This window comes from Arctopsyche grandis, chromosome 8 (genome assembly GCF_051622035.1).
Source record: "Arctopsyche grandis isolate Sample6627 chromosome 8, ASM5162203v2, whole genome shotgun sequence".
NCBI classification, from domain to species: Eukaryota; Metazoa; Arthropoda; class Insecta; order Trichoptera; family Hydropsychidae; genus Arctopsyche; species Arctopsyche grandis.
In genome coordinates this window covers 29,290,419-29,302,637 of record NC_135362.1, presented here as the reverse complement: position 1 = coordinate 29,302,637, position 12,219 = coordinate 29,290,419, and positions in this window count along the sequence as shown.

Below are 12,219 nucleotides of genomic sequence, written 5' to 3'. Positions count from 1 at the left end.
ATTTTTAAAATATCAGCCACATTGACGTTAGAGAGTTTTATAACGCGTCACTGTAGCCAGACACACAATCATACAAATAAAGGCATATAAAACATCCGTACTCGACGATATTCGTAATTGATAAAATCAACCACGCGCGTTGCTCCACAACCACTCAACCGGTTCAACGCAGCTTACATTAAACAGGTCAATTTCACCAGCAACCCGGTTGAGCATATATATCGCTCTAGATATTGGAGACGTTGCCAACATATTTGTGCGATATTTTAGACTGTATTGGACACATTCCGTAATACAATTAATTAAAGAAAATAATAATAATAAAAATCAGCTGATAACTAAAAATAATTGTATGTGATGTATGTATTTAAGCTTATTGTAAAAAACTAAATGTATGTAAGCTTATTGTAAATCATATTAACAATTAAATACAACATAACTTCTTATTGAATACTTATCTCGCAGATAAAACTCACTGAAGAGATATACAGTGAAATGTCAGATCTGACATATTTGGCCAAAAATCAATATATATCGTGTATTACATTACATGAAGCTAGACGCCAAAATTTAAATTGATATATACATATGAGAGTTAAAACTATAAATATTTAAATATTAGAGATAACGAGAACCTATAGAGCAAATTTTATAAAATATAGAGTGAATTATAGGCGTTTAAACAATTAAAATCTTATATCGCCATATCAAGGCGAACAGGTTGGAAGACACGGGACGAACGCTTGTTAAACGTCAGGAAGGTCTACGGGCCCCGTTTTTAAAACGCGTTGTATACGATATTTTATCTCCAACGTAATGGCAGACGATACATTAACATATATTGATGACCAAAATGAGCAATATGGCAAAGTATGAAAACGATCGGATAAGTGATAAGAGATATAAAAAATGACCACTAACACGAAAACCATGTGAAATGCAAAGGGGTATGTTAAAAGGAGTCGAAGTCGGTTGAATTTTTTCAACTCCACTTGAAATGATACGACTCCGTGACTCCGACCCTGGCTTCATAGCCCTGGTTCATATGGAAATTATACATAAATTATGTACATATTTACTACGTATACAAATGTATAATTTTATAATTAACTTCCGCTGACTAATCTAATATTTGTGTAAACACATCCTCTTTAACGTATAAATCCGAATAGAAGCAGAAAATCTACACGTTGTCGTAAAATGTCTCCTTTTTTGATTTTTTGGCTTTTTTGCAACGTTTTGATCCGTGTAATATTGGCAGACGAATTCATACACTCGGCACCGAAAGGATTTGTAAGTTTTGATGCAAAATTTTAATTCACCTTAAATGCATCTTTGATTTCTATTTAATTTTTCACAGGGAAAGTATTTCGTGTCGGTTCTGACACTAAAGAAGTGTAATACAACCAAACCCATCGCTGAAAACCTTTTCAACAACTACACCATTGATGTGATACAAAAAGGGAATTCCGATCACAGTGTCGCTATGACTTTGCAAAACGCTGAAGACTCTCAATTGATTGAAGTATTTTTAAGTCATTTACTAATAAGAAACTTTGAAGGAAAAAACTATAATTAAATTTAAATTATTAGGCGTCTTACTCTTCGTCGGTGTGGAAAGATGGTGCTTACAGATCAATAATAAGCAAAGTCATTCCAAATCCTTGTAATAATGAGTTAACGAACAGCTTGCTCGTATTGGTTGCAAAAGTCGATGCAAACTGTAGGATGAAAGTGGTAATTATACTATAAAATATGTTAAAAATAATATAATATATGACGGAAAATTAAATTTCATATTATTTTAGGGTAGCTACAATTCTATTATACATCCAGATGGATTAGTCCACAAAGCATTTGGTAATACTTTTTTTTACACCAAATTGCGGATTAAAATTGAATTTAACTCCGACAAAGGAGCTACGTTTTGTTTGTTATGTGTCACTGAAACAAAACCTCTCAATGTTGGCGTGAAAAAAAATAAAAACGCTAAAATTACATCGCAATGAGAATTCTACATAATACATATCGCGTCTTTAAAGCACAAGGGTAATATTATAGTTATGGGGAACCCAGGGAATGACGGAAATGAAAAAAAATGGGTGTAGGAATAAAAAATATAACAAATTTAATATTTACAGATACATATGTTCATTAGAATTTGAAAATAATAATTAGTACTTTAGCTGACTTTCAGCCAGATTATACTTCAGTTGACAATTTCTTTGGCTTGTATTTTCTAACAGTGTTTACCTCGTTGACATTTTAACGGTGGTTTTGGAAAGGAATTTTGATGCGCGATTTTAAATAAAATTAAAAACTTTTGCCAAAAAATGTGTGATATAATTTTGAAAAGAACCAATGGCTTTAAAAGAATATGAAAATCGGAACAAAACTGCATTAACAACTCAAATAAATCAAATTTTGGACTATTGTGGTTAAAGGGCACGTTTAATTAAATATACAATTGTATTATTTTTACCTCTATCTTATTAAAATATAGGAAAATAAATCAAACGAATATAATACTTTTTTTGTTAATTAATTTATCTTAATATTATATGTCAAAAGTAATAGATCTTTGTATAAGATCATGTCCATATACCGCAAAAAACGTTGAAAAGGAAATTCGGGAACGAACTTATGCAATATTCCAATGTTAAAATAACCACATAAAAAACTATTATAATATATGAGTGAATTCAATTTTATAAGTAGCGTGTAATCTTATATAAATATAATATACTTGACAAAAATTTACCTCGATTTTATTTTACGACTATTTTATTTAAAAACTCACGTAAAATGGGTGTACTTTCTTCCCACAAAACGGACGTGTGGAGACACAGTCAATCAGAGTCAAGTGGTCGAGCAGATGCGGGGTACCGGAGAAGTGGGGGGGGGGTGTGGAGGGTCTGACATATGATGTCAGGCCGAGCGACGGGTGACACATACACACATCACGAAGATAAACACATAAATCCACGAAGATACACACACACATTCATTCATAATTTCGAACGGGTGGGATCGGTGACCGTGTAATGCAGACTCAACTTTTTTTACAAACCTCCTTTAACGTTTCACTTACGATTACATTTCAGGAAAAAATTTGCCTCTTATTCGATCGTTTTCATACTTTGCCATATTGCTCATTTTGGTCATCAATATAAGTAAACGGATCCTCCGCCATTACGATGGTGCAAAAATATCGTGTAAGACACGTTTGAAATCTGTCCCTCGAGATAGTGTCTGACGTTAATCGCCCAAAATGTTCAGTGGCATTATTCGCCCACTGCGCTCGCACTCGGCGTTTTCTTGGTGAATATATATATATATATATATATATATATATATATATATATATATATATATATATATATACATATATATATATATATATATATATATATATATATATATATATATATATATATATATATATATATATATATATACGAGAACAATTACCTTACATGATATTTATATATAACATCTACTTCCACTTCACATCCGCCTTCTTCAGATTCAGCTACCCTTGCGTCTGCTTCTGCTTCAGCATCTACTACTGCTTGTGCTCCTGTTTCTGTTTCTACTCTAGATCACGCTTATTTGTACGATCAAGTCACAGGGTCTTCTTCCGGGAGACTGCCATATACACGTGGATCTGGTGCACCTGCTAAAATTCTACAGGTGGCACCTATACCAAAAAACAAGCATTTACATGTATTTAATCTGGCAACAACTGAAACAACTGAGCGACATTCAACTGAAACGGCCATTCAATTGGACATCAAAAGAGCGTTTGAAACCATAGATAGATAAATTAAGTAAGTTAGAATTGGATGGGAAAGTATTAAGTTGGTTTGGATGTTATCTGGATAATATAAGACAGAATGTAAAAATCAATGAAAGAGTTTCTAAAAATTTGATTGTTCCATATGGAGTACCACGGGGTTCTAAATTAGAACCTTTAATGAAAAAAACCACTCAATATGAAAAAAATATTATTATCCATCTAAATATATCGAATATTGAAACAGAACAGAACAGAAAATGACAAAATACTTTCTGACGTATTCCAACAAAAGCCAAATAATTATGGATCATATTTGATGCTATGTATGTATATATATATATATATATATATATATATATATATATATATATATATATATATATATATATATATATATATATATATATATAAGCTAAGCTTCGTATGACACATTTAGTTATACGGTCAATTACAAATGAGGCGTGTAGCCGCTCGAGAACGAAAAATTGCAGAAACTAGATCTTACTTTAGACGAAGTGTCACTTTGGTGCTAAATCGTATATATGAGAATGTTAGTAAATTACGAACTTTAGACGAAGAAATAAAATCAGAAGCGAAAAAAATGGCCAGGAAGTGGGGCTTAAATGATGATTCCGAAAACAAACGTCAAGATATCATTAAACGTTATTTTGATGAGTTAACATCCTATTACAGAGTAAATGTATTTTATAACATTAATGACAAGGTAACCGTTCAACTTAAAAGTCACTTTCTAGGAATGCAGTTAGTGAAAAACTATTTCAGTTTTCTTGAACCTCGCAATATTATGAATTCATCAGAAGAAAATTGTTTAAAATTAAGGAAAAAATATCCAGAAGTTTTCTCAGATCAATTTGATGACCAGTTAATTCAAGTAATTTCATTGTTGAAAAACAATTTTCACAATTACTTATCACAAAATACAGTTGCTTATAAAGAGAATTTTCGGAATTTTATGTCGTGTTTATGTTATTTTTTACCAATAACAGTGGCGAGTCTTGAAAGATCTTTCAGTAAATTAAAAATTATTAAAAACTACAAAAGAAACTATCGGACAATCAAGGCTAAATTATCTTGCATTGTTGGCCATTGAACATAAGCAAGCGGCAAAATTAGAAGTTAAAAATTTAATTAGTGAATATGAAAGCAAGAAAGAAAAAAAAATTAAATTGTTGAGCTTATTTCCAAATTATTTTATTATTTTCTCTATTATATGAATATTTATTATGTAAAATATGTACATAAACTTAGTTCAAGGGGCCCTTACGTAATTTTTTACGTAACTTACAAAGGGGCCCTTTTTTTAAAAAAAAAATATCAATGGGCACTTTTTTTGCATCAGGGCCCAAAATTTCTAGCTACGCCACTGCTTGGGTCGCCTTTATATCTTTTTTCCCTGAGTGACCCAAGATTTTAGGTAATATATGTGTTTAAATACATTAATTTGAGCCGGAATCATACTTTTGATTAAAATTTTAATCATACCAAATGACAATTTTTTATATTTTTATTTTATATTTTAGTATATTTTTAATTTTTTTTATATTTTATTTCATTTATGTATCTTAGTACATTTTATATTTCTACTTTTTTATATAGACTTAATATTTTTACAAACTTATAAAAGGCTTGTTTAAAAAAAAAATTCTACATTTTTTTAAGCTTAACAACAAGAACAAGAAAATAGACATAGTGCAAAGACAAGAATATATAGAAATTTGCCTTCCATTTATATTTGGTATATTTTGAATTGCACTATCACAAAACTGCGCGGACAAAATCGCGCAGTTTAATTCGCAAAGTAAAATACGGCGGTGACAAAATCGCACAACGCATACAGAAACGTATAAAAAAATCTGATAGATCATAGTTATGATAAAATAAGAATCGTTTATTAATGTTGAAAGTGTATAAGCATATTTCATGATAATAAAATGTATGAAAATGTAATTAATAATAGATTAATGAGAATATGGAATAATAATGTACATGTACATATGTACATACACACATAAATACATTAAATCGAACAATAAAAAATAGACTACCTAAATATATACACTGTTATTAAGTTATTATTGGCAGATATAATAATAAAAATAAATGTACATTGGCTTATTGTACGTGAGAAACGATGGATCTATTTGTATTTTTATTTTTGATTTACTTAAACATTGTCATTTCTCATTTTCAACCTTGCCAAGCTGCGAAGCAAGCCAATGAGAGTGTGCCGAAATATGGATTTGTAAGACCGATTAGAAATTTTATTTGAATTAAATGAAATATGTATATTAAAGACTATAGTGTTCATATGTATGATTGTTCACACATAAATAAATTTGCTGAAATTACAGGGTCAATACAGCTTATCTGTTCTGAGAGTATCATTCTGCAATATTACAGGACCCATTCACGAAAGTATATACAATTCTGCCAAAATTGAGATAAGACAGTCCAGTGAAGGTCATGAAGAATTAATATGGAATATGGTGACAGACGAAGAGCTCCAATTAACAAAGGTAAAACTAGCATTAGTAAGAGTCATATCATGTTTTGGTATTTCACGATATTCAGGATCATTTTATTTTATTTACCAATTTGGTATATTAAATATGTATGTACATAGATGTCCGGTATAAATTGTTAAACATATTATCATATTATTAATAAATTATATTTTTTTTATCAAATTCATAGGGGACCTTTTTGCTCGAAACCTGGAAGGACAACAGTTACATTCCAATTCATCGCAAAAATTCAAACAATCCTTGTTTGGATAACACTTTAAACTTTGTCCTGTTGAAATCGTATATGAAAAACGTAAATGAATGTACTTATGCAGAGGTAAAAATTCTTTACTATTTTAGATTTATTTATTTATTAATGCAAATAAAACAAATCAAAGAGTGCAACGAATTTTAAGTGACCTATTTTAAAATTTCAGGGTAATTATACGTCAATTTACTATCCGAACTTAATCGGACATAAAATGATGGGAGACAAATGTTTTTATGGAAAATTAAAGGCTTCGTGTACACTTTTTTCAAAGAAAGGGGCCATTTTTTGTACCAATGTTGAATTTATAATAAGTCCTATTAAACCAAAAAAGAAAATTAAAAAAAATACAAGCAGAGCTCAATCTTAATTAATTCTTTAAAAAAGTTTTTACTTTAAATAAGACGTTCAAATATTATATATCCATGCATGTGGAATTTTTAGCGATAAACTGTATCCAAATAGCATTTTAAAATTAAACCTAATGGAATAAAAGCAACATTCTTGCAGTTTTTCAATATAAATTGAAATAAATTGTCTGTTTGTAAAACTTTTTCACATTTTTCATCTTTGTATGTGTGTGTTTTAATCTAAAATAAAATTTCCTTTATACAATTATACATATATTGTATGTATGTACATACATACAATAAACATATGTGTATTTGCATAAATAAAAATAGTCAATGCTACACATTTTGAACAGAATTCGAATGATTAGATCATACGAATCATCTCTAAATGATTTAGTGTAAATATTTAGAGATTTTTATTTGACGAGAAATATTTAATGTATTCATTAACCTATTGTCTGCAATTTTAATGAATACTCATATAGAATATTTACAAATTAATATTTACATAGAGCAGCGTTTCCCAACCTTTTTTGACTCGTGTACCACTTGGTAGTACATAACGCTAAATTGTACCACCATTTAAAAATGATTGTATTTCATGAAATTTGTTTTTGCAAGTGTAATTATTATATATAGTATTTGCATAGTAAGGAATGTGAAGACAGGATACACGCAATATGTAGATCTGTTTTGGTAAGAAATTTTGTGGAAAAAAGTTATTTGCGGAGTCACAATTATAATATGCTCAAAGTTTAATATATTTATTTACTATCTTGTAATACTTCTATTATTTATAGTAAAAATATTATTGATGGTTTAAATAAAAACACAAAATTACAAAGTACATATGATATGTTTTCTTTTTATTAAATCTCCTTACAAAATAAATTTCATGAGATCCTTGTACTTAATTTTTTAAATTTGGTTCAAATGATGCGAGATTTACCCTCAAGTCTGGAGCTGGATTCAATCAATTTATATATTTGTTTTATGAAAATATATGAAGAGAAAGCTCTCTCAACCAGTTCAGTGCTATTAAACGGCTACATAAATCGAAGCGCTATGTCATAAAGCTGCTCATATTCTTCACTAATACCTAGCCAAAAAATAATAACCTTATTTATTTCGAATTCTGATTTTAAATGCTATAATTTGAAAGTTCAATCAAGTTCTCCTTTTCCTTGGTAGCTGTCCGAAAAAGTTCATTATCAAAGGGTCTTGAATTCAAATTGTGGTACGCGTACCACGGGTTGGGAAACGCTGACATAGAGTATCAATTTATAATACATTAATATTTATTCGAATTCATACCATTGGATCAACGTAATCCTTATATTCATATGTATATACATAAATACATACGTATATTATGCTAAGTGAAATTTAAATACGTTGGCAAAAATAATCAATACAAAATGAAATACGTATTTATTTAGTCATTATCATTTCGTACGCGGAAAAAGATGGACCAATATATATTTTCCGTAAAGGTTTTAATTATTTTAGTAATTAGTCGATCGTGTGATGCCGTAAAACATAATAATGACGAAATTGCAACTGGATTCGTAGGTTTTGTAAAATTAATGTAGATTTAAGCTACTTTATTTCTGACAAATCATTTTTTATTTTCATAGGGTCCATACATCGTCGAAATTCAAAATGTATCAGGGTGTAATATCACAGGTCCAATTCATGAAAGCTTATATGCACAATCAACAAATGTATTCTTAAAATATGGCGAATATAGAGACGAGTTGAAATGGACTGTGTATGAAGGATGTATGAAGAAGTGCAAATCGTAAAGGTCAATTTCTGAATCAAATTTTTAATTTCTCAAAACATTGTAATTAAATTTTGAGACTTTGATTTAACAATGTGCATAAAGAGATTCATTAAGAGGGCTGTACACCCGAAACCTTAATTTTGTTGCCGTTCCTTTCTTGGATATATATATATATATATATATATATATATATATATATATATATATATATATATATATATATATATATATATTGAGTGAATGCGACAATATATATCAATATATATATTGAGTGAATGCGACAGTTGCGCTTCAACCAGATAATACGTATTTTAAATCGACAAAATCGAGGTTTCGTATGCTTCAATTCTCTCTTCCGAAACTGGACCAATTTTATAAAAATTTCATCATCGGTATGAGAAAGATATTTTCTGTGCAACTATCAGCTTTTTTTTTAAATCGACCGTTAAATAAGCACGCTGGACTCGTTTCGTGGGTTTGTCGGTTCCTAGCTCCTATAAAAAATAACTAATAAAAAAAATAAAACAATAGATGCATCCCAATGGTGGATATCCATAGCATATTAAAAAATAATTTCTCTAGTGCCATAATTGAGGAAGGGAGAAGTGTAATACGTTTGTATGGACAAGGCACTGGTGTCCAGCCCTCTTAAGTTGTAAGTCTTGTGTTGACTAATTTGAATATGTAATCTTTAAATGAATTCAACTTTTAGGGTTTCAATACCGTTCTCAACATAAGTTCCAGTAATACTCCTTGTACAGATAAACTTTTTGATTTGTTCTTGTTGAAAAAAATTATAACGGACCCCAAGAAATGTGCTTTCGCTCAGGTAAAATTTGTCAATTAATCGTGTACATTATTATTACCAATTTTATACAAGTTTTTTTTTTTAAATATTTGTAGGGAAATTATACTTTTTTAATAGACAATCCGAATGCTATAGGACACAAAGTGATCGGAGATAAATTTTTTTATGGACGATTAAGAACCACTGTCTCATTGTATTCAAAAAAAGGGTGCATTTTTTGCAATACGGTAAATATTGTCATAAAAAAAATGAAATGAAAACAAAAAAATAAAACAAATATATCGAAATCCCGCACTTGAAACTAACATTATTTATGTATGATAAAATATGTGTATTATGGCGTGAATAAAAATATACGAAATATTAGTAGTAAATATGTTAGGTTTATTATAAAACCCTTGCATGTTGCAATTAGCAACATAATAAATAAATAAATAAAAATAATTTTATTTTAAATTTAGAACTAATCAAGGACATCGCGAAGGTTTATACGTTAACTTAACGATTCGATTGCTTTGTAGCTCTTAAGTTTGCCTTCATATGTACATATACATATATGTATGTGTGTATATATATATATATATATATATATATATATATATATATATATACACATATACACATATATATGCATGTATGTATGTATGTATGTATGTATGTATGTGGAAATGCAATTATTAATACATTAATCACAATTTAGAATTATGCAACAATATTTATATTATATAAATAGTTTTTATACGCTCCGTCAATACCTTTGTATGATGGGATTATATGTAAATACTTACAGTGTTGTATTTCAGTGTTGAGCATACTCGGTCATGGATCAATTGATATTTTTTTTATTTAAAATATTTTTTTTCTATTCTTCTGTCAATCCTGCCATGCTGCTAGGCATGGGAATGACAATGTGACGAAATCTGGATTCATAAGTTTCATGAAAAGTATCAATTAAGTTATTATTATTAAGTAGGTACAAGTATATGTCCATATAAATATATTCCAGGATCAGTACAGGCTAGTTGTCCAGAGCTTGTTAATTTGTAATATTACAGGACCAATTCACGAAAGTGTGTACAATCCTTCGAAATTCGAGTTACAACATACAAGTGCAGTTTAGTGTTGTATGATTCATTATTATTATTCATTTATTTTCTATTATTGACCTCATTTTAGGGAACTTTTTTAGTGGAAATATGGAAGAACAATAATTATAATGTGGTTTTCAATTAAAATTCCAGTAATCCTTGTACAGATAAAACTTTGGAGCATTTTTTTTTCATTTTTTTCAGTTTTTTTCACATTTTTTTTTCATTTTTTTCAGTTTTTTTCATATTTTTCATTTTTTTCATATTTTTCATTTTTTTTTTTTTCATATTTTTAATTTTTATCATATTTTTCATTTTTGTGCTCCGGGCGCTGGGGGCGCTGGGGGTGCCGAAGGCGCCGGGGGCGCTGGGGGCAAAGCCCCCGCGGTGCCGAAAGCATCGGGGGTGCTGGGGGCGAAGCCCCCGGGGTGCCCAAGGCATCGGGGGCGCTGGGGGCGCTGGGGGCGCTGGGGGCGCCGGGGGCCAAGCACCCGGGGTGCCGATGGCATCGGGGGTGCTGGGGGCGTCGGTGGCTCTGGGGGCAAAGCCCCCGTGGTGCCGAAGGCATCGGGGGCGCTGGGGGCGCCGGAGGCGTCGGCGGCGCTGGGGCCGAAGGCCCCGGAGCGACGGAGGCATCGGGGGCGCTGGGGTAAAGGCGTCGGGGCGTCGGCGATGCACAAAACGTAATTCGTAATTCGTAATCACTTCGTAATTTATCATTCGTGCATCAATTTTTTCCCGAAACCAGTCGATTCAATAACTTTAACTATATTTTTATTCGAGTTTCAATTCCTTTTCGAAACCACCCGTTGAAATCAACGGGCCCAACACTAGTCTAAATATAATTGGGTTCTTTTTTACATATTGTACTCGGCTATGGCGCCACTCCCAACTATTTTTAAACAAATTATATAATTATTATATTTACATAAAATTATTATGTATATACATATAAATATATGTGCATATGTATTTTGAAATGTAATTATTTATAGATTAATCAAAATTCTGAATAATATATACTATTCAGATTTTTTTAGTAAACTAAAAAAACTTTTCTATGCTTTGTGAATGCATTTTTGTGATGAATCTTTGTGATAAAAAAATAATAAAAAGTGCACAATTCATTATGGAGGCGTAAGAGTAATGGATCAATTTTTAAGTTCAATTAATATTTTCATGATTTTTGTATTATTATTCTGTCATGCTGCGAAGCAGGATAATGGCAATGTGTCGAAGTCTGGATTCGTGAGTTTGCTGAAAAATATTAATATTGTAGTTTATATGATGTATGCAGATATTAGCATAAATTCGATTACATAATATTCCAGGGAAAATACAAAATAGCTGTTTTTGGTTTGTTGAAGTGTAATAATACAGAGCCAATCCATGAAAGTGTTTAGAAATTAGCCAAAATTAGTTAAAACAGTCCAGTGAAAATCGCGATGAAATAATATGGCATATGTATAGCGGTTGATGATAACCTTCAAATAACGAAGGTAGAATATATGTACATATGGATGTTATAAAATTAATACATCTGAAAGTTTTATAAATTACACTGTTCGACACGAAAAGAGGTTCAGAGACGA